General features: G+C 42.8%; 1 long non-coding RNA gene across 1 annotated transcript in view; it reads left to right on the top strand.

Annotated features, from left to right (window-relative positions):
- The first annotated feature begins 2,725 nt into the window (after positions 1-2,725).
- The window catches only part of LOC132245586 (uncharacterized), a 44,118-nt gene continuing 23,870 nt past the window's right edge, over positions 2,726-22,973 (top strand). Inside the window, exons 1-2 of the long non-coding RNA XR_009457290.1 lie at positions 2,726-2,876; positions 12,659-12,768. This is a non-coding gene — a long non-coding RNA (uncharacterized LOC132245586). The remainder of the gene's footprint in view (positions 2,877-12,658; positions 12,769-22,973) is intronic.

Below are 22,973 nucleotides of genomic sequence, written 5' to 3'. Positions count from 1 at the left end.
GGAAGGATCCTGCCTATCACCTGCAGCATTATATTGCAGCCATCAAAACATAAACAGCCCTTTCTGTTGCATTTGTTTTCTTGTTTGCATTATATGTAGGGTTTTTTTTTTTTCCTTGTTTTCTGGCAGTAAGTGGGAGAGGAAGCCTCTAATTCAGCCCAGGATATCTGTGTCAACTCATTCTTTTGATCTGTGAAGCTCAGAAGAAGCTGGCACAAAAGCTGCAAGGTAAATTACCTGCTTTTGTAAAAAAACCTAAAGGCTGGTGCTTTCTAGAGCTTTCACTGTACATGTCTCTGGGGTCTTGAGAGGAGAAGAAGAACCTAGCACAAGTGAGGCCAAAATAAAATTGTTTGTCAAAAAAATGAATGTGCTGTGAGTTGAAGTTGTATGGGTACCAGCTACCACAATCATCTCCCTGGGTTTTACTAGTAAAGGACAGCTTGACTTAGTTATTTTCTTTCAGAATCAGGGCTTCACCAGCTGCGTGACCTGGTGTTGCACAGTGTTATTTAATTAAGGGGTTTTCTTTTCACACAATATGTTACTGGATATTGAAGATCACCATTCTGTTGTGAGAGGTCGTAATAGTGGTGTTAGCTCCAATGTTCTGGCCATATTCCAGTTTTAGCCAAGCAATTTTTCTCTGAAGTGGCATGAATCTTCATTTCAAGTCTTTGAATACTGAACATCACTGATGTACATCCTCCAGAGATGCATAAAACCACTGAGTTACCATTCTGTGTTGGAGGTAATCGATATGTATGAGATGTTTCACCCCCAAATTAGCTGGTGAAGTGATTTAAAGTTTGTAAAACCTTTAGCATCCCTTGGTGCCTCTTAGCTAAGACATGATCTAAAATTAGTTTGATGTCTGATGTATCAATTTTTGGAGGAATGCATGTTGAGCTTGCCTTGGCTGAAACAGATGATCTAACAAGCTTTGCTAACTTTTTTCTGTGATCCTCATATTGGTCGCAGCTGGACAACACTGGTGTAATGACTACTATCAAGTAATTTAATAGACTATTTTGGGGAACAGACATCATTCCTAGTACCTTCCTGAAGTATTGGGTCTATACATTGTTCTATTGTAGCCAAATTGTTTCATGAACTCGTGCATTGCATGTATGATATATATTAGCAGCGAGGTTCCTGGAGTATTGACCCTTGTTCCTTTATGAGCATTATTCTTGTAGCATAAGGGGGTCCAGGGTCAAAAAATTATGTTTACGTGGAGGCAAGTTTCTAATTAAACCAATGCTTTTGACTTAAGCCATGATAGATTCGTCTTTCTGTTTGTCTTTGCCATGCCAGTACTCCGTCATATTTTGGATTCGATAGATATCAGTGTATTAATTTTGAGTGATGTATTTCTTGAAATAAATAATGAATTGTAGCCCATTGAGAGCATTCCCATGAAGTTTGCAAATGACTGTGTTTATCAGGATTTTTATGAGAACACTGCATTTCCATTAAAGAGTACTTTTCACTCTAATTCATCAGAAAATGCAACATTGTTTGGTGTATAAAATATTAAAAAGAGGATCTAAATAGTCTTCCTAGGCAAGGAAAAATTTCTGCACAATGAAGAGGGTCTGAGTTGTTCTGGGTTGTTTTTTTTTGTTTGTTTGTTTGTTTTCTTCAAATTGCTTTGTAGTTAGACAAGTTTTTCTGATCTCCCAAAGTATAACCCAATGGAAGTAATGCACAGTGTGGAAGAAATCAAATTTAGCGTTGTGGTTGTATTAGAATTGGCAGAGCCATCTAGGTTTATTTAGAGCTATACAAGTGATCACAGGGAGAGTTCTCAAAGGAACTCTGACCTCTACAAACTTACAAGCGTGCTTATACTTTAGACAGCGAGAAAAGATGCAGGGTTCAGGCAAAGCAACCTTGAGAGAAACAGAAAGATGTTGATCATTCATTTGTCACTCATAAGCAGTTTACTTATTCAGAAAAAAAACAACATTATGTTTTGGGAACAGTTATCAGCTTCTGGTTCGGCGGAAAGGAGGAGGTTAACATCTGCACACAGACAAAACAAGGCATGAAGGTTTTTCCTTATCTTAGAACATTTTAAAACAAATAGCATCAGCATCTTTTTCTCTTCTCTTTCTCTCTCTTCTTAGTCAAGTAAGAGGCCTGGTTAAACTTATTTCCACAACAGTAAGACATATTAAATAGTTGCTATATTCAATGTGGACTAAAAAAATCACCTTGAAAATCTAGAGTTGACCCACCACTTGCTTTACTAAATAACATCTTTGATATTTGCAATTTATTTCTCCAGCCCCTTTTCCATTCCAATATTCTCTCTGCAAAGCAATGCAATTATGTGTTATACAACTTGTTTAGGAGATTCACTCTCACCAAGTCTCAGGTGCTGTGATTATGAAAAAGGAAATTGAAATGTAATGGTTCCATTATTCCCAATCTATTCATGAGATGTAATCTTGTCTTCTGATAAATGGCTGTCAACAGCTACTTCCATGCCATTAGCACTCCTAACCTGGGATTCCTTTTTTTTTTATTTTCAGCAGCCATGATGGGCCTTATATTGAGGCACACAGTTTATTTAAAATCCTTGAAATCCACTAATATTTTTATTCCCTAGACTTCATCCCAATGAGTAATAAAGAAACCATTCTCCATCCTCAGAAATTGGCAGGGAAGGAGTTAAACTTCTTCCTTGGGTTAGAATAATGGCCTCAGGTGTTCCCTCTGGGGGCTGGAGAGATGATTTGAGCCAGGTGTGGGGGATTTAATTAATTAAGTAGTTTGCTGTGTTTGGAGCTGGGGCTTGAGTGCAGCAGTCTGCAGGAGAGAAGTTCTCAAGCGTTTGTTGTTGATTGCTGTGCAAATATTTTGCCAAGGTGAGGCACAATTTATAATGCTGCTGTTGTGATTCAGACTGAAGGAAGCTTGGCTGTGTTTATGTTTGGACATTAAAGGGCAGGACCTCTTTCTGTTTTGTGAAAATAAATCACAGTGATTTTCCTTTGAATCTTAGGACTGGAGATCCTGGTTAGCTTTGACTAGCTTGGCATGTACCTGATCAGTTTGGGCCTTTACCTTAACCTGTATCTGCTGCCCTCCTATTCTTCTCTCACGTTTCTTATCTCTTCATTCATTTTCTTTTCCAACACACTAACTGGTACCTTAAAAAAGACATATTCATCCTTCAGCATTTATGATGGGTGCTCATGGTCCTTGTGGTGTTTAAACAAAACATTACTTGAGGTAGAGAGAGATCATAAGAAGCAGATTGAGGATTTCTTTGCCACGGTCTATTCATGCACTGGTAAGCTGTGTACAAATCTGCAATAACTTTGTATATGAACACTTTTAGTATACTTTTAAGTTCAGCTCAGTATAATGCAGCTAACTGCAGAGATCCTCTAGAATTGTTATGGTTCTGCTTAACTTCAACATTTATTTCCAAGCACTACTTTTACAGTAGGGACCTGGGGTTTTTTTGTTGAGTTGAGTTTGGGGGGTGGGATTAAATAAATTTTGCTTTGTTTTTAATTGAGCTGAGCTGCATAGAACCCATGCTGGAGCTCTTTCAAATTGTCCATAATGGAAATCAGTGAAGAGTAGTTGGTATGCTGTTAATTCACACCCTATCTTCCTAGGCAGGCACACAAGTCCTAAACATTGAAAACATTAAAGGGCACATTGGTACTAATGTGGTAAGACTTTTGGCTCTCATATTTCTCCAGCATGTCCATACTTCATCTTGATGCCAAGTATAAAAATGCCACCTTTAACCTTTTACAGTAGTTACTTTCCCTTTTGGGGTTGGTAGTGCAATTTTTTTAAAACAATTTTTCCTCCCTATCCATATGCTCTTAATTGTATTACCTAAATGAAGGTTGTAAAATTCCCCAATTTTGGGGCTTGATTTCTTTAGTAGTTGTTCTTATGATTTGCTTTGGAAGGAACAAGGTGCTTTCTCAACTTCCAAGAAGAGACGCTTTAGGAGAACGAAGCAGATGTTAAGCAGGGACATGCACGTGCACATGGGGTCTGTATACAAATCCCCAATATTCACAAAGGCAGCAGAATAGATTTTTAGAGGAGCTGAACACCACAGCTTGCCTTGAATGTTGTTGGACTTGTGTTTGTTTGGTACCTTGTCAAGGAATTAACCCAGAGTAGGACTGGTTGACAGAAACCTGACCTGACGTGTGTGTGGTATGGGAAATGGGATGGTTTGAAGTACATCTGTCTAAGCCTGGAGAATTCAGCCTGGCAGGTGCGGCAAACCTCCTTCTGTGTGTAGCAAAGTGAGGTAGTTAGCTGTGTTAGTCTGAAGTCAGGCAGAAGGCAAGGCAGGGTTGCACCTTCAGGTTTGTGCAGACATTTGCACCTGGTCTATGCTCATGTATCTTACTGTTAAGCTGTGCCGTGATAGATCAGGAGCAGCAAGCGCACACCTTGGCTGGTGCCAGGAATTCCATGTAGGTAATTTGGGGTGGATAGAGGGCCTAGCAGGTGGAGGGAGCAGAGAGGGAAGGACAGATGACCCTGCGGTGGGGAGGGGTGTTGATGTGTCTGTGTGGGGTTGTAGTTCCAGGGCTGGGGCGACTGGGGAACTAAAAACAGCCTAGTCAGAGTTGGGAGGCAGGTAGGAAGAGTGGGGAAGAGTGGGGAAGAGTAGCTGAGCTTTACCAGCCCTGGGACTGTGCTCCAAACATGAGCAGACATTCAGTAGACACAACTAAGCCATTCAAGATCTAAGTTGGTTCGCCTCCACAAGTGAACTAGTTTAGATAGGGCCTGGTATTTTTTAATCCAACTGAATCTCCTCTAATGTCTGCACAGATAGTCATTTAGCTTAACCTAACCCCAGTTAGGCCAATCTAAATGTAATGTCTGCATGTACCCACTGCCCCATGCTGCATGGGGGACTCTGTATGAACCCCCTCATGACTGCCCCCCTGCCAGGGCTCTGCCCTTTAAGAAAAAAAAAAAAAAAAAAAAAAGCAGAGAAAAACCCCAGGGCTCATCACTCCTGGTGCAGCCTCTGGTCTTCGGGGGCTTGTGCAGAGCCCCCCACATGGCTTGGGGCAGCGGGGATCGCACCCCCCCCTCCACATGAGCGATATGAGTCGGGGGGGTTCTTAAAGGGCCAGAGCTGGCCTGTGTGGAGCACCTGTGAGGGGGCTAGGGGAGGGGGGAAGGGAGAGCCCCCCCATGCAGTGTGGGGCAGTGGGGGGGGGGAGAGGGGAGCACCCCCCTGCCCACCAGCACCTGTGAAGCCAGGGCTTTTTTTTCCCCAGATGCTGGGAGCTGGGCGGGGCAGCCAATGGTAGGCTGGGAGAGTGGGCAGGGGATGGCCTTTTCCTGGCTAACTTGGAGATTTGGCTGAATCAAATCAGGACAGTGATTCAAATCACACACCGGAGGGCAGGAACAACTACAAGCAGACCTGGACAGGTTGAACATATGGGCAGAAAACAACAGAATGCAGTTCAACAAGGAGAAATGCAAAGTGCTGCACCTAGGGAGGAAAAATGTCCAGCACACCTACAGCCTAGGGAATGACCTGGTCGGTGGCATGGAAGTGGAAAGGGATCTTGGAGTCCTAGTGGACTCCAAGATGAACATGAGTCGGCAGTGTGACGAAGCCATCAGAAAAGCCAATGGCACTTTATCGTGCATCAGCAGATGCATGACAAATAGATCCAAGGAGGTGATACTTCCCCTCTATTGGGCGCTGGTCAGACCGCAGTTGGAGTACTGCGTGCAATTCTGGGCGCCGCAATTCAAGAGGGATGCGGATAACCTGGAGAGGGTCCAGAGAAGGGCCACTCGTATGGTTAAGGGCCTGCATACCAAGCCCTACGAGGAGAGACTAGAGAAACTGGACCTTTTCAGCCTCCGCAAGAGAAGGTTGAGAGGCGACCTTGTGGCTGCCTATAAGTTCATCAGGGGGGCACAGAAGAGAATTGGTGAGTATTTATTCACCAAGGCACCCTCGGGGGTTACAAGAAATAATGGCCACAAGCTAGCAGACAGCAGATTTAGATTGGACATTAGGAAGAACTTCTTCACAGTTCGAGTGGCCAAGGTCTGGAACGGGCTCCCAAGGGAGGTGGTGCTCTCCCCTACCCCGGGGGTCTTCAAGAGGAGGTTAGATAAGCATCTAGATGGGGTCATCTAGACCCAGCACTTTTTCCTGCCTTTGCAGGGGGTTGGACTCGATGATCTATTGAGGTCCCTTCCGACCCTAACATCTATGAATCTATGAATTAATGACACTATGCATAATGCTACCAAGTGGGGTTAGAAATATGATGTACAGGGACTGACTTTCTGGAATGGCTTCCAGTTTGTCTGGCATGTTTTTGCACTTGCAGATATGTGGTTCTGTGCCCAGGTTTCTGTGTGTCCAAGCTTCTGTAGTGGCTGTTATGTGTATACTGTAGATCCGGACTTTCAAATAATCCCGGGACTCCCTTCCAAATGCTATACCACTGACTGTGTTTATCGTGTTCACCTGGATCATACTCCACGTTCTACAGTAGGTGTAGTCCTAGAAAAGGGGTGTATTCAAAGCCTACTTAAGTCACTGGATGGAGTCTTTTCACTTACTTTAATGAGCTTTTACAACTGGCTCTTACAGTGCTTTCATTTTCAAAGTCATTGAGCTATTGTTGAGGTTCAAGGAAAGCAAAATGCTCTTGCTAATTCCTTGTTTTAGACTCATGTTCTATGTGGTGCATCAGTTCTTAAGCTGAAGGAAAGAACCAGTCAAGTCCTATTCTTCTTGTCTCTGAATATCCACTACCACTGGGAAATATTCTATGCTGCGTGGCTAAGAAAAATTCATTCAGAAGGCCATTTCTTTCAAGGGGCTTGTTATGATGTTCACTGTTGTTTTCAGTATTGCCATTCCAAATCTTCATATCAGACCTCAAATTAAGCAGACAAGCATATTAGGGGTCTAAATGTGTCTGTTCATGGTTGTTTTAAATGACTGTGGAAACATTTCTTATGCAGATAATAGTAGTGAGTACAGCCAGAGAGGTTCCCTTTCAACTCAGGAAAACACATTAGTGCACGATATGCACTTGTTTAGATATTTCTTGCATTAAGATTTCACAGCTAGGAATCCCAAATTGAAGCCTAGATCATTCTGAGTTTGTGGGTTTATTGTTGACACAGTTATAAATGCACTGTAGAAACTATTTACAATTCTATTCAAAGCGCTAGTCATTCACTCTCATTTTGCAGAAATACCTGCTCTTATTTTTCCTAGCTTGATCATTGAAGTTGCTGTTTGCAATAATAATAAGATGACCCATTAAAAACTTTGGCATCCAGTTTCCATGAGTTCAGACCTTTACTTTCATCTTCTTTTTCAGCACCAGGGAAATACAAAACTTCCTATCTACTTTAAGCCTTTTTTCTAGCTGGAACTGGTATTTGACATTATTTTAAGATGATAGCATGCTGCAAATAGGCTTGGTTTCTAAATGCCTGTGGGATCTTAATAACCTTCAGGAGCTCTATATCTGGTGCTTTCTCTCAAAGTGGCAATTTATTCATCTCAGTTCAAAATTTTAATTCAAGTTCTGCTTTCTCAAGAGCCATGCAGAAATGACCTCTGTCTTAATTCAGGTGATCAGCTACCTTGGGTGACTCCTCATATTATGTGACTTAGTGCACTAGCATCTGGAGGACCTGGTTGAGGTCAAGACACATTGTCCAAACCTAAAGTTAAGAGATGCTTCCTGCTCTCCAAATATTATCCTAAGAAGATAAGCAGGTGCATGGACATAGTATACAATTCAGGCAAGCCCATTACTAGAATGAGATGTCCAGTTCTGGTGTCTATACTGAAATGCTGGAAAAGACGGAAGAAAAATCAAGAGTGATTTGAGATCTGGGAAATCTTCCAAAATAATGACTGACAGAAGAAGTTGTCTGTTTAGTTTGCTGGAGACAACCTTAAGAGGTGATTTGACTGTGTTCCATAAGTGTCTTTGTGGGTTTCCTGAAAACAGATTGCTTTTTACTTAGCAAAAAATATAGGTTCAAGATGAGAAATAATGTGTTTTTATCGAAGGGGCTAGGTTGCCATTCACCTGGAGGTGCAGTGTGTTCTTCACCAGTTCCTGTTTTCAAATCAGGACTGCACACCTTGGGGAAATAAATTCTATAGTACAACTAATCGGGCTGGAGTCTTACTGTAGCTATTATGGTCCAGGAAATGTCTGAATTGTGGTATCTTTTATTAAACCATCTGTGTAGCTGGCAGAGAGATGTGACAACCTTTTGGCCACAAATCACCCTTCTTCAAGTCTTAGAAAGAAGCAGACCTTTGGCCCTGTATTTCAACTGTAAGTCATGGGGCTGAGGCCAAAATGATTGTGTAAAAAATCTTTGGTCTCTATTATCTTGGAGGTCTAGCCTTAACATCTAAGAGTCTTGGACACAGATCTTTTCTTGCACAGATCCTCCAATGAATTATGCATATGCTTGGTTGTGAGTAGTATCGGGATCAATGGGGTAACTAGCACCAGTGAAATCATGTGTGCATTTGAGCTTTCATGACTGGGGCCACAACAGGCACAGGATATGCCTGATTTATTTCCATGCTGTTAGTTTTTGAGGAGCATGCATGGAAAGCATGAAGCCCCCCATCCACACATGCCAAGTGCTGGAAATGAGGCAGCTAAGCCTCTTCTGAGTGGCCCTGAGCCTGGGGTAATGAGCACGCCCATGAGAGAGAGCAGCTCAGGGTGCTCACATAGCACCACAGGGAAGCAGTTAGTTCATACAGAGCGCGCGCACAGCAGGGTGGCTTATTGCATCAAGCATGGGAAACTGAGGCATGGAGCACTTAAGGACCTCAATTTAGAAAGGTGTTTAAGCATGTGTTTCACACTAAGCATATTAGTAGTCTTATTTGAGGCTAACAGTGCATCAAAGGTGAGGTATGTTGGTAAGATACTTTGGATCACATGCTAACTAAATTGGTTTAGTAAAACAGGAGGTCACTGGCTGGATTAGGAAATGAGCCCAGCTATTGTGGGCCCAAATGCACAGTTTCAGCTACCAAATCATCCTCTCATTCTTATAATGTACACAATCAATCAAGTTCAATTCCTTATTGTTCTTTGTTGCTTGTGATGGCTTTTGTCCCAGCAAATAGTCCAGGAATCGCAGTGTGGGCAGTGGCTTATTTTAAGTAGAAATGTTTTTCAGCATTGTTTATAGTGTTGGGGGAAAATCTAAGTCCCCGGGTTCATTGGGTGGAGGCTCAGATGAACCACAACATAAGTTTAAAGACTTGATTTATTAAAGAATGCATTCTGAATGGACAACTGCCCCGCAGGGAGATTGCCTGTTACGCTTCTCAAATTACACAAAGCATTATATGGGAAACATGAGGATATCATCACAGCAACAGCTTCACCAATCGCCACTTGCTGCTAATTTAAATTTCCCTTACTGAGTAACTTACAGCTAATAAAAGCCAGTTTATTCTAGTTTGCGCTAGCCTTACTGTTTCAAGTTTATGTCCTCCACTTTCTGATAGCTTATGCCGCATACGTGGTCTGTTTGCTTACACATAATGGTGATGAAAGTGTCTATTGTTCTCCTTCAATAGCACAGTAAAATCTTTCTTTATATTGACTACTGGTGGAACTAGCCAAAATTGCTTTCCTGTTAGAGATCGTTTTAAAAGACGAAATAAAGTTACAGTATGATCATGGTTATCCAAACTGCATGGCTCTCATGTGTTCAACTTTCAGATTCAACCCTAGTTGGGAATACCCTCTCGAATATAATCTTTTCCTCACTGCCACCTTTTTAAATGGGTTTTGGAGCCACCCCGTAGATTGTAATAGCATATGGTGTATTCTGTTATTGAAGCCTACAAAGCCATTCACCAACTTTGTTCTCTCTGAGCCCAGGGGTTTGATTCAGTGCTGCACCACTTACAAAGACAGCATAAAGCACATAACCAAGGGCAAAACAGGGTCTGTAGTGATATAGAGCAATCACTGTGCTTTTCTGATCTCGGGCTTCCTTATGGGCCAAGAGAGACACCAGTGCAGATGACAGAGCCCATCTAAGAGTTGTCTCCTTGAGCTGCCCTTCGGTCCTCATGGCTGCCTGAAATATCTGCTGTCCGGCCCACTGAAGACTCCTCTCCTGATGTTTCTTTATGCTGGAGTGTTTGAGGGAGACGCTTGGAGGACATCCATGCAACTCTCTTAGGCTGAGCCCATGCCATCCTTTTTAAGGAGTGAGGAAAAGTCAGGGAATAAAGATCTCACTTCACAGGACATTTTAGATTATACGCTTATGCAATTCAGTGGAGCTTTTCTATTCTAAGGAGATGCTTATTCAACATACCAATTGAATAAGTATTTAAATGGGTACAGAATGATTTGGTTGCTAAATGCAATGTTTGCTTAATGATATCTGTCTGGTGAGGTCTGAAGGCCAGTTATATAAAGAGTATCAGCATGTCACTCCAAAACCCATGAGTTGACAACCAAGTAATAGGAAAAAACAGACTATCAGATCCGCGTCCCTTCCAGTAGACCCTTTTGTTCTTTAAGGACGTGTATATACTGAGCGTTTGTGTTTTGTCGGGTTTTTTTGCAAAGCAAATGCATCTTATTTAGTTGCCCAAATTAGATCTGCTTGATGCTTAAATGAGAATGCTGTGAGCTTTTGAAGATCTGTACCAAAGTATGGGATGCAAGCGGTTCCTAATTTTGAAACACTGATGTGAATGGCAGGGCATACACGAGAATAGATGTACTATGCACGTTGTCTGCCTGTTTGCATCGAATGCATGACCCAGTTAGCTACTTTCCCAGCCATTTCATAGAATCATAGAAAATTAGGGTTGGGAGGGACCTCAGGAAGTCATTTAGTTCAATCCATTGCTCAAAGCAGGACCAGCCCCAACTAAATCATCCTACCCAAGTCTTTGTATATCCAGGTCTTAAAAACCTCCAAGGATGCAGAGTCCACAACATCTCTGTGTAGCCTGTTCCAGTGCTTTACTACCCTCCTTGTGAAAGAGTTTTTCCTAATATCTAACCTCAAATTCCCTTGTTACAACTTCTTGAAACCATTGCTCCTTGTTCTGTCATCTGCCACTGCTGAGAACAGTCCAGCTCCATCCTCTTTGCAACCACCCTTCTGGGAGTTGAAGGCTGCTATCCAATCTCCTCTCGCTCTGCCCTTCTCCAGACGAAATAAGACCAGTTCCCTGAGCCTCTCCCTATAAGTGATGTGCCCCAGCCCCCTAACTCTTTTCATTACCCTCTGCTGGGCTCTCTCCAGTTGTTCCACATCCTTTCTGAAGCTGGAGGATGGGAGCAAAACTGGACACACTACTCCAGATGTGACCTCACCAGTGCTTAATAGAGGGAAGAATCACTTCCCTCAATCTGCTGGCAGTACTTCTACCAATGCAGCCCAGTGTGCCATTAGCCTTCTTGGCAACAAAGGCACACTTTCTGGCTCATATTCAGCTTCTTGTCCATTGTAACCCCCAGGACCTCTTCTGCAGAGCTGCTGCCCAGCCAGTACCCAGCCTGTACCGGAGCATGGGACTGTTCTGTCTTAAGTGCAGGACTTTGCACTTGTCCTTGTTGAACTTCATGAGATATCTTTTGGTCCAATCCTCCAGTTTGTTGAGGTCTCTCTTAATCCTGGCCCTACCCTCCAGCATATCTACTGCTCCCCCACCTTGGTGTCATCTGTTGGTTGCTCCTAACATACCATTTGTACATGAGGTTATGATTGCAGTCTATTTAAAGTATATGTGCATATATTTGGTTGTAAACCCTGTTCCTGAAAGTACAAAAGCATATGAATACCTTCGCTGGAGGCCAATACCAGATATCACTTTTTTGGGAGCCAATATAATCCAATTTTAGCTACGTTGCTACACTTAAAATAGTCAGAAACAGTTTTTCATTGTTTTTAAGCCACTGAACGTGAGAAGCAACAGGAGGTAGGTAGGTCCTTGTACTGTATACTTAGCAGTGATGAAACAGTTCACATATTCCAAAGCTGTGTTTGGAGGAAAAAAGGAAAGCTGTATTTGGACAGTGTTAATAAAAATGAAGAGCTAATATATAGAGAGGAGAATATAGACTCTAGGACTGCTAAGGAATGTGACACTTTCCTCTCATCCATTATTTTTACTGGACTGTTATTCTTTGGGAAATATGAAGAATGAGGACCAAACCTGAGGGAATGCAGGTGGTGAACTCATCAGGGCTTGGTTCACTTATTTGCAGAAGGCCATGATGATATGCCTTAGAATAAGTAGCACTTTATCATGTTGCCTACCTTTTATATAGCACTTTTTCCTTTTTCCAAAGGGAGTCACAATCTTTTTCTTTGTTATAGCTGGGGAAACTGAAGCAGAGAGAAGTGAAATAACTTGGCTCAGTTGACCCGGTGGGTCAGTAGCAGAGCTGAGAATATACATGAGGCCTCTGGAGTCCTGTAATTTTTCCCTTAGATTCTGTTACTTCTCTTAAGTGGTGCCTTCTTGAACTCTTGCCTGCCCACGGGGTAAATTTCTTGTGCTAGTGAATGTCTTGAACAATAATAGAGAAACAAGGCATTGAAGATGCTATGCATTTTGTTATGCTTTTTGCAGTCCACTTCTGGGTCTGCCGCTGAGCATGCTGGAGAGCCCCCCGTGCTCCTGTGAGATGCCCCATCCACCCCACCAGCTCAACGCTCACGAGCTGTACCTGGGACCTCAAGGTATGTAGAAAAAGCATATAAAGCTGTGTCTATGTCCAAATCGCTGATTCTCTGAATCAGAATTGAATCTTCAGATATAAGTTCAGCCGAATCAAATTGGGACAGTGATCTGAAGAACGAAATCACTGTCCCCTGAATCCAGCCAAATCCAAATTGAATATTGCCTGCTTTGCACACCCCTACTCTTTGGTATGGTTTTATTTGTTGTATTTTTTTCTTATGGTTAATGGGAATAAAATTATACCACAAAACCATACCAATGGCCACCAAAAAGTTGTCAACTGGTATATTTTGAAGAAAAACCTCTGATGAAAGCTTAGAGGATATTTTAAGGCTGTTATTTTACTTCTAGGAAACTTACCCAAAGGATGAAATTCTGGTTGCATTCAAATGCATGCTAGTCTTGACTCTGTGTTCTATGAGGCCAAGATTTCAGGTAGAAATAATTGAAATCGGTGGAAAAATTCCCAGGCTTGTTTCATCAGCCTGCCAATTGGTACGAATCTCAATTTTATACACAAGGAGACCCCCGCCCCATACACAGAGAGCACCAGTCAGTCACCTGATATAAAACATGTCTGGGCACTATTCCACTGATTTCAATCAATGGTTATCACATTGGTTAGACTAGTCGTACAAGCAGTGGTCTCCATGTTTAAATGTTTATTTGCAAGAGTAAAAAGGCTTGGAATATTTAAATCTAACTTCTTCTAGGTAGCATGGCCTCTTTGGAAAAAAATGTTTAGCCAACCACTTGCTTTATTTTCACTTCAAATTATATATATTGTAGTGTGCGTATCCTCTTAAAATTTCAAACTCAGTATTATTTTATAGGTTAAGAGCATGTCTTGCTCTGTGTAGATGTTTTAAAAGTTGGATGATAAAACAAGTTCCATCATCTCAAAGGGACAGTTGACCTTCTTCGAGACAAATTGATTGCTACTCCATTTCTGTGCTTGTGTCAGCTAACCTTGGCAAACAGAATCCTACTTGTGTTGGGATGAAACTTGGAAATTTCCCTTCACACTCACCCTCATGTCCTCTGGGTTGAAATTTCTTTCAGGACCAGGGTCCAATATTTCCCCCTTTCTTTTCCTTGCCTTTTTCTCCTCTTCTTTAGGTTGCAAGAAGTTAATAAGCTTTCTTATGTCTAAAAGATTTAAGACAGCCCTGAGTTGCATGTTCCTTTGGTGAAAGAAAGCCTAAGTCAAGAGCCCTAACTTGAAAAACAGAATTATTTCACTGCGGGACATGTTCAAACATTATTCCAGACAAGACTTTGATAGTATTGAATAAAAATTGAAAAACCCCCCAGTCTTAAAAGTCCTTAAAACGCTACATGAATTAAGCATTAGAACGCGACGTAGGAAACATGTTAGAAGTAAAGGTAATCGGACGCAATGCTTTTTCCTTTGAAAAACGTTTTGTAGAAATAAAAATTTTCACTCAGTGAAACTTATAGATTCATAGGTGTTAGGGCCAGAAAGGACCTCAATAGATCATCGAGTCCGACCCCCTGCATAGGCAGGAAAGAGTGCTGGGTCTAGATGACCCCAGCTAGATGGTTATCTAACCTGCTCTTGAAGACCCCCAGGGTAGGGGAGAGCACCACCTCCCTTGGGAGCCCGTTCCAGACCTTGGCCACTCCAACTGTGAAGAAGTTCTTCCTAATGTCTAATCTAAATCTGCTCTCTGCTAGCTTGTGGCCATTGTTTCTTGTAACCCCCGGGGGTGCCTTGGTGAATAAATACTCACCAATTCCCTTCTGTGCCCCCGTGATGAACTTATAGGCAGCCACAAGGTCGCCTCTCCTCCTTCTCTTCAGGAGGCTGAAAAGGTCCAGTTTCTCTAGTCTCTCCTCGTAGGGCTTGGTATGCAGGCCCTTAACCATACGAGCGGCCCTTCTCTCGACCCTCTCTAGGTTTTCCGCGTCCCTCCTGAAGTGCAGCACCCAGACTTGCATGCAGTACTCTATCGGGCGCTGGTCAGACCGCAGTTGGAAGGGAAGTATCACCTCCTTGGACCTATTCGTCATGCATCTGCTGATGCATGATAAAGTGCCATTGGCTTTTCTGATGGCTTCGTCACACTGTCGACTCATGTTCATCTTGGAGTCCACTACGACTCCAAGATCCCTTTCCAATTCCGTGCCACCCAGCAGGTCATTCCCTAGGCTGTAGGTGTGCTGGACATTTTTCCTCCCTAGGTGCAGCACTTTGCATTTCTCCTTGTTGAACTGCATTCTGTTGTTTTCTGCCCACTTGTCCAACCTGTCCAGGTCTGCCTGCAGCTGTTCCCTGCCCTCCGGCGTGTCCACTTCTCCCCATAGCTTTGTGTCATCTGCAAACTTGGACAGAGTACATTTGACTCCCTCGTCCAAGTCACTGATGAAGACAATAAAGAGTATCGGTCCAAGGACCAAGCCCTGCGGGACCCCACTGCCCACACCCTTCCAGGTCGAAGCCGACCCATCCACCACGACTCTCTGGGTGTGACCCTCCAGCCAGTTCGCCACCCACCGGACTGTGTAGTCATCCACATCACAGCCTCTTAACTTGTTCACCAGTATGGGGTGGGATACCGTATTGAAGGCCTTCCTGAAGTCTAAGTATACGACATCCACCCCTTCTCCTGTGTCCAGGCGTTTTGTAACCTGGTCATAAAACGAGACTAGATTGGTCAGGCACAATCTGCCTGCTACAAACCCGTGCTGGTTTCCCCTCAGCATAATTTGTCCTGCCGGGCTCTTGCATATGTTAGCCTTGATAATTTTTTCAAAGACTTTGCCAAGGACGGAGGCGAGACTGACTGGCCTATAGTTGCCCAGGTCCTCCTTCCTCCCCTTCTTGAAAATGGGGACCACATTGGCCCTTTTCCAGTCCTCCGGGACTTAGGCCCGTGTGCCACAAGCATTCAAATATTCCCGCCAGTGGCTCTGCAATGATGTTGGCCAGTGCCTTCAGCACCCTCAGATGGAGCTCATCCGGGCCTGCTGACTTAAAGGCATCCAGTTCTTCCAAGTGACTCTGCACCATCTCAGGGTCTATGCATGGAAGTCTGGTGCCTTGCTGCTGCCTCTCTACAACCCCAGTGAGAGACTTGTCGTGCCCCTCGCTTAGGAACACTGAGGCAAAGAACTCGTTGAGGAGTTCAGCCTTGTCCCCCCTGTCCGTTATCAATTGTTTCTGCCCATTTAGCAGGGGTCCTATTCCTGCCTGGGCCTTCCTTTTACTCCCTATATATCTAAAAAACAATTTCTTGTTGTCCTTTACTTGGGATACAATCCTCAGCTCCATGGTAGCTTTGGCCCATCTAACTGCCTCCCTACAAGCACGAGCAGAGGAGGTATATTTGTCTTTGGTGATCTCTCCCTGTTTCCACTATTTATGTGCTCTCCTTTTGGCCCTTAGGCTGCCCTGGATTTCTGCAGTCTGCCAGGGAAACCTCCTGGCCCCTTTCCCTCTTTTACCCCGCGTGGGGATCATCTCGCTTTGTGCCCGAAGGATCGTTTCCTTAAGGCACAGTCACCCTTCTTGGGCTCCAATCATTTCAAAACTCCTACTCTGCAGTGCGTCCTTGACTAATCGCCTGAGTTCACTTAAATCAGCTTTCCTAAAGTCTAGCACTTTCACCCTACTCGTTACCTTACCCACTCGACGTCTTATGGTTTATTCAATTATTAGGTGATCACTGTCCCCCAGATGGCTACCGATCTGTAGGTCCCCTACCATGTCATCCCCCGTTACCAATACCAGATCCAGTATGGCATTCCCCCTAGTGGGACCGTGTACCTCCTGTGTCAGGTGGAGGTCCTGTACACAGGTTAGAAACCTGCATGAGTGGTGGGACTTTGTATTCTGTGTCTCCCAGCAGATGTATGGGTAGTTTAGGTCCCCCATGACAACCGCCTCTTTAGCTTTTATGGTCTCTGAGAGCTGCCTCAGGAGCCCCGCATCTATTTCTTCCCCTTGATGTGGGGGTCTGTAGCAGACCTCTACCACCAAATCCCTTTCTCCTTGCCCCCCATGTAGCCTAACCCACAATCCTTCTACTTCCTCATCCTTGGATTCCGTCTTGATGAGGGTTGATGTATATTGCTCACTGACATAGAGCGCAACCCCTCCCCCTTTCTTCCCCACCCTGTCCTTTCTGTACAATCTGTAACCCTCAATATGTACCTCCTAGTTGTGGGACGAATCCCACCAGGTTTCCGTTAGCCCCACTAAGTCATAGGTGTTTTGTGCAAGCATGAGCGCTAGTTCATCCTGCTTGTTTCCCATATTCCTAGCATTAGTATATAGGCACATGAGCCCTGCGACTGGTGCCTTTGCTGCCCCCCCGCTCCGAGTTCCAAGGGGCCCCTTATTTCTTACCTTCTCGTTTCTTACCTGTGCCATAGTGCTGCCCGCCCCTTGTCTTGCAGGTTCCCAATGTTCTCTTTCTCCAGGCTGGGCTGTCCTTGTGGGTGCCACATGGTTTGGTGGTCCACAGCTTCCCCCGCCCTCATCTTCCCCTCCCCCCGACGAGCCTAGTTCAAAGCCCGCCGGAGGAGATCTGCCAACCTAGAAGAAAACACACGCTTACCTTTGAGGGACAGGTGAAGCCCATCCCAACTGAGCATGTCCCTCGTCATGATGTGCGGGTTGTTGTCCAGGAAGCCGAAGCCTGCCTCGAGACACTACTGCCGAAGCCGCCAGTTGGTCTCGGATGCAGTTCTCATGCTGTCTTCCGCATCCGTTCACTGGTAGGATGGAAGAGAATACCACCTGTGCACCGAACTCCCTCAGCACACTGCCCAGAGCAGACTTCATCTAAAAGAACCCAAAACAAGGCATTTAATATTGAAACGTTTGGATCCAACCTTTTCAACTCTTCACGTAGAATTTTATTTTTTTTTTTTATAATGTAAGCTGTAATGGAAAACAAATTTGAATTGTGAAGGAACATTTCAGTTGACTCCGAATGAAAATGTTCATTTCAAAAGATGCTTTGTTTTAATTCCAGTTCAGAATAGAAGCCTCTTTTAAAAAAATAACCCCTAAGCAGAAATATCCCAGTTACTGCACAACTCCAGTAACTGGCATAAAGCTTGTTATTCAGATGGATATGCTTTAGGGCACCAATAAATTAAATTATGTTAAACAGGCTGAACAATGTCTTCTAGGCAGATGGGGAGCCCTTATCCTTGATTCCTTGTTTTGTTAGGCTTTGGTTTGTTTTGTTGCATATTCATCCTTCATCTCATGTTCAATTTGCTCTGTGTTTATCAAAGCAATTAATATTTAAACCCAGGCGTGCTCCTTTATAGCTCATTGCATCAGCGCAGTAGTCTGAATTCTGAATCTGTAAGAGATGCTCATCACTGCACAGAATTCTGGGAGAAGTTGATTTCACCACTGCTTCCCCTACCATTTTCCCTTGGAGAGTACCATAGTAAAATATAACCTAGTGGGGCAGGGGCATCCAAGGCATTTTGTCTTCGCATTGTCCTGCTGAATGTGCACTCAGTTATGGCTCTTGTGTCCCTGGGCAGTTTATATGGAGGCACTTGAGTTGCCCATATATCAATGACCCCCTCTCAGGCTAGCTGGCTAATCCCAAAGGAAAGGTAGAGACTAGTACATTTGGAGCCAGCTTGACTGCAGGAGCTGCTGTTGTGAAGAAGATCTTAACTCCATCTGCCTTTCAGGGCTCCACTCATAGACTGGTTGCCAACCAAGGCAGGAGAGCCCAGTCCATTCTGCCATGGCATCTGCCATTCGGTAGCGTTTCCTCCACCAGGGATAAAGACTTGTAACTCCCCCCAAAGTTGCTTCATCTCCAAAGCCATTGGCACCATAGAGGTTGCTAAGTTATTTCCCACCACCCAGCATTATGTTGACAGCTGCAGGAAGTACTGTCTGCCATCATCATGCAATCAGGCTATTGTATGAGTAATACTGGGTTAAGTGTAGTCCTCCGTTGTACGTTTCCTTGCTGGTATCGCACTGGCAGGATCTTGCTTTTTGCCTAGTACAGTGAGGGTGTGAAGCTCCTGATGAAACAGTTTTGGGCAGCTAGAAATGACCTTTGCTGCTGCTGGGACTGGAGAGGAGAGCAGCCACCTGTGACTTGGGAGCTTAGTTAGGTAACTAATCATGACTGACAACTAGAACCTAGTCTCCAGCAGCAGGGAGAGCAAGGAATACCTAAGGGGGAGTAGCAATCCTCTCCATCTGCACTCTTGCTAAGCGAACTCTTTTTTTTCACCGAGAACCTTGCTTGAAGTTTGAACAAAGAAACACCATTGTGTTGTATTATTCCTACTTTCTGTAGGTGCTTCGGAAGAGCTCTTTTGCAAGAGGAAACAGACGTCATCTTTATTTAGTTCATTCTGTTAAAAAAGACAACCATATATTTTATTTGGTTTAAAAAATGCTGTGGCTAGAACTTTTTTCCATGCTTGGAACACTTGGAGAGTGATTAGAGAGAAGGTTTTTACTCATTCTATTTTGTTCTATCTTGAGTTGAGATGCAACAGCTTCAAGGCACAGTATCAAGTCTCAGCAAGTGAAGTAGAAAAAGGAACAAAAAATCTGCAAAGGTTTTTTTGCACCTTTTTTGTACTTGCACCTTTTGTGTATGTGTTATATTACACACCTGCCTCCCTATATAGACTCATACATAAGGTTTCATATAAATCTTTGGGCTTGGACTTGATTCTCCTGTTGTTTATACTGGGGGGTGGGGGGAAAGAAATGAGAACAACTCAACAGAAATAAACGATTTACATCAGTGTAAACCCTGAATAGGGCCCCCCTTGTGTTTAAAGGGAGGGAGTAGGTTACTGGAAAATGTCTCAAGGTTTCCTTCTAATGCTTCAAACTAGTGATGGAAAAAGGGGTTGACGTAGTGAAGGAAATCATACAAAGGGGAAGGTGTATGTGATGTGGAAGGTTTCAAAATCCTAATGGCTTCTTGTCTCTATATAGCATATAACATTATGTTGCAATATAATAAATGATAGGGCACTCCCTGTATTCTCTCTGTGCAATGGGCAAGGATTTTTTATGTCATGCTTCATTCACAGCCTGCTACACTGATGTCACAGAGCCAGCATCTATGCTTACACAAAAGGAAGAACAACCATCTATTGCTGTTGAGCAGATTTGCCACAAATTCCGTTTCCACTACAACATCAAAACACCAAGAACAAGGCCACATTCCCTTCAATGAAATGGATGGGGAGAGAGAAGAAGAAATGTCCTGTGTATATTGTCATTTGTTTTAACCAATTTTGTCTAGGCATTCATGTTATATTCAAAGTTGTAAGGCTAGGGGCAGACATTACACAAAAACCAGTTTAAGGGATCACAAACTGGTTTAAACCTGTAACAGAACAGATGTCCAGTGCTCTTAAACCAGTTTGAAAATGGCTGAAATGGGTTTGAAATAAACCTAGTTGAATGTAGTATCAGACTTAACAGATTTGGATCAAACTGGTTTATGCAATGTCTGTCCCAGACCCCTTGCTGGTTTAAGTTAAATCAGACACCCCCAGCATCCTGGCATGCTCTCTGGGCTAGGTGGGGCTCTCTGGTGCACAGTAAGGCTGGCCCCTCCCCTCTGCTCCCTGATTGGAGCTTGGCACAGACTACAGGCATCTGTCTGGCTTCCCCTTTGCCACTCCCTGCTAAGCAGATATTCCGCCATCCCTTACGTGTCTGCACGGCATTAGCTAGCAGACCACATGCTGGCTGTGGTGCATGCTGTGGCAGACCGGACAAAGGGACAATCAACAGGTAGCTGGTAATGTCCCTGTGTTGTTTCCTTAATGAGGTGGTGAACACCGAGTTAGAGGAGATAAACATTGTTATCAATTCCTGGCTGGGCACTTCTCTAAAGCTGTCCTTCATTATCAAAGACCACAGACACTGCCAAACAAGATTTAAATGTTGCCTATTAACCATGCTTACTGAAATGCTGAAAGGAATGTTAACTTTCTGTCCACATTTTAATGAAGATTAAAAATACAAGTGCAGATCTGCTTTTCTATTATTATCAGTCAAGTTGGTAAACTTAACAACTGAGACATTCAGAAAACAGATCTTTTATCCTAAATCAGGGTAAATAAAAAGCATTTATGAACTGTTTCTCATGACAAAATTCCAAAAAAATAAGGGTTCAATTAAAATGCATCATTTTACTACAGTATATGCATTTCATTTTAGTTTCAACATTTTTAATAAAAAAATTTCAAAGAGTTCTCATATGAACAAATATTTTGTCAAAAATATTTAAATGAGATGTTATAAAATACATCTCCAACATATTTTGCAAAGAGGAGTTTTGTCAAATTTGATAAGACTTCATGAAACCAATCTGTTTTCTCATAATCATAGGGCATTTTCTATCAAAAATGTTTTTGAGGAAATTTTTCTGCCTGGCTCAACTTAGAACTCTGCTGACTGACATTTCCAGAGCAGCTAGCCTCTGTCCTTTTACCCATTCCAGCAAGGGATCTGGGACAGACATTGCATGAACCGGTTTGAGCCAAATCAGTTTAGTCTGACACTACATTCACCAAGGTTTATCTCAAACTGGTTTTGGCCATTTTGAAACTGGTTTATGTGCATTAAACATCTGTTCTGTTAGAGGTTTAAACCAGTTTGTGATCTCTTAAATTGGTTTGTGTGTAATGTCTGTCCCTAGCCAAAATGATTTAAATTAAACCAATTCAATTTCTATGTGGAGTCAAGACCTTAGGGGCTGTAAAAAATATTAATTGGTCAATCTGGTGGATTTAATAATATTGAAGGCAACTTTCCTATTGATAGTATTCAGAACATGTTAATACCAGCGTGTGACAGTTCAGAATGTATAGCCCATTTGTTAAGAGATCTTGAAAATACCATTGACAATGTTGAAACCATTGCAACTGGTGAGCGAATGGAGTTGCATTTGTTATGGATTTATATTAAACATCAGACAGAATCCCATTGCCCCAAGTCCCAACATGGAAGGGCATTTTTTCTTTCCTACTTGTCTCCTTAGACTGTTCTCTCAGAAGAGTTTGCAAATCAGCATTGCCAAAACAGAGTAAGTTCATCTTAACTCTAGTTTAAAAATTAATGGGCTACGGGGGGGGGGGGAGTATACAGGAGATTTCTAGACTTGAGGTTTAATTTCTCTCTTGTCATTTACACTTCTTTCTGAAGATGTTTCATCAGTTTAAAACATTCATTTTAATCCTCCTATATAAATGTTTCTGGCTGCATAAAAGAATATGATTGCAAACTGTTTCTTACTAGCCTCTCGGTGACTCCAAGCCACATACAGAAAGGTTAGCTTTCTATAAATGAGGAGTCTCAAATAGGACATGAAGTTTGGCTAATAAGTTTTCTTAACCTCAGTTTGGTTGGACTTATGGCCTCCACTTCCTTTGAAGTCAATGGAGCTGCAGATGCTCAACAGAGGTGCCTAAATAATAGTTTTGTTTTGAGTTGCCTCAAGGTTTCTTTTTTACTTTGAGACAAAAAAAATTTCAACAGGGAAGTTGAAATATTGTGTTCCAACAACAGTGAAACAAATTATTTTTACATTTTCAAAATACCCCCACCCACACAATCCTTTTTTGTGTCCAAAACTAGTAACCTGATATGACCCCAATTCACAAAAGTTTTGCCCTATCCCAAAACTGCCTGTTTTTGGCAAAGTATTCACCAAAAATATTTTCCCTTGTTTTAATCTTTATTAGTAAAGAGTGATGTCTTAATTTTTCCCGTTATTCTCACCCCCTTGATTGGAAGCAGAAATACCACTGACGGTGCTAACTGTGCAGCCTTTTCAGTTACCTTTCTAATTATAGGCACTTTTGAAAGCCTGTTCTCACAAGATTGCATGTTTTGAGATTAAGCAACCACACCTACTTGGGTATTTAATCATACATAGTACGTAACTACCTGCTCTGTAAATGGATAAAGTCAGTACTCCAGGTTTAGACTAATATAGCTAAATTTTTAATCTAATGAAAGTCAAATTTGTCATTCTTGCTCCTTTTGCTGTCCTTTTTCTACCTTTCAGTTTGACAGTGGCACACGGGATAAAGTGTACTTTTCTTTGCACTTAATAAAATATCATGGCATTTATTATTGTTTTTTTGGACCTTCTTCACTTTTTGCAAATTCTCTCCCCAAAGCACATTTTCTCATGCATCTGTTTTAAAG

Source organism: Alligator mississippiensis, chromosome 15 (assembly GCF_030867095.1).
Source record: "Alligator mississippiensis isolate rAllMis1 chromosome 15, rAllMis1, whole genome shotgun sequence".
Classification (NCBI taxonomy): domain Eukaryota; kingdom Metazoa; phylum Chordata; order Crocodylia; family Alligatoridae; genus Alligator; species Alligator mississippiensis.
The sequence above is the reverse complement of the archived record's forward strand: the minus strand, read 5'-3'. Positions and strand labels throughout refer to the sequence as shown.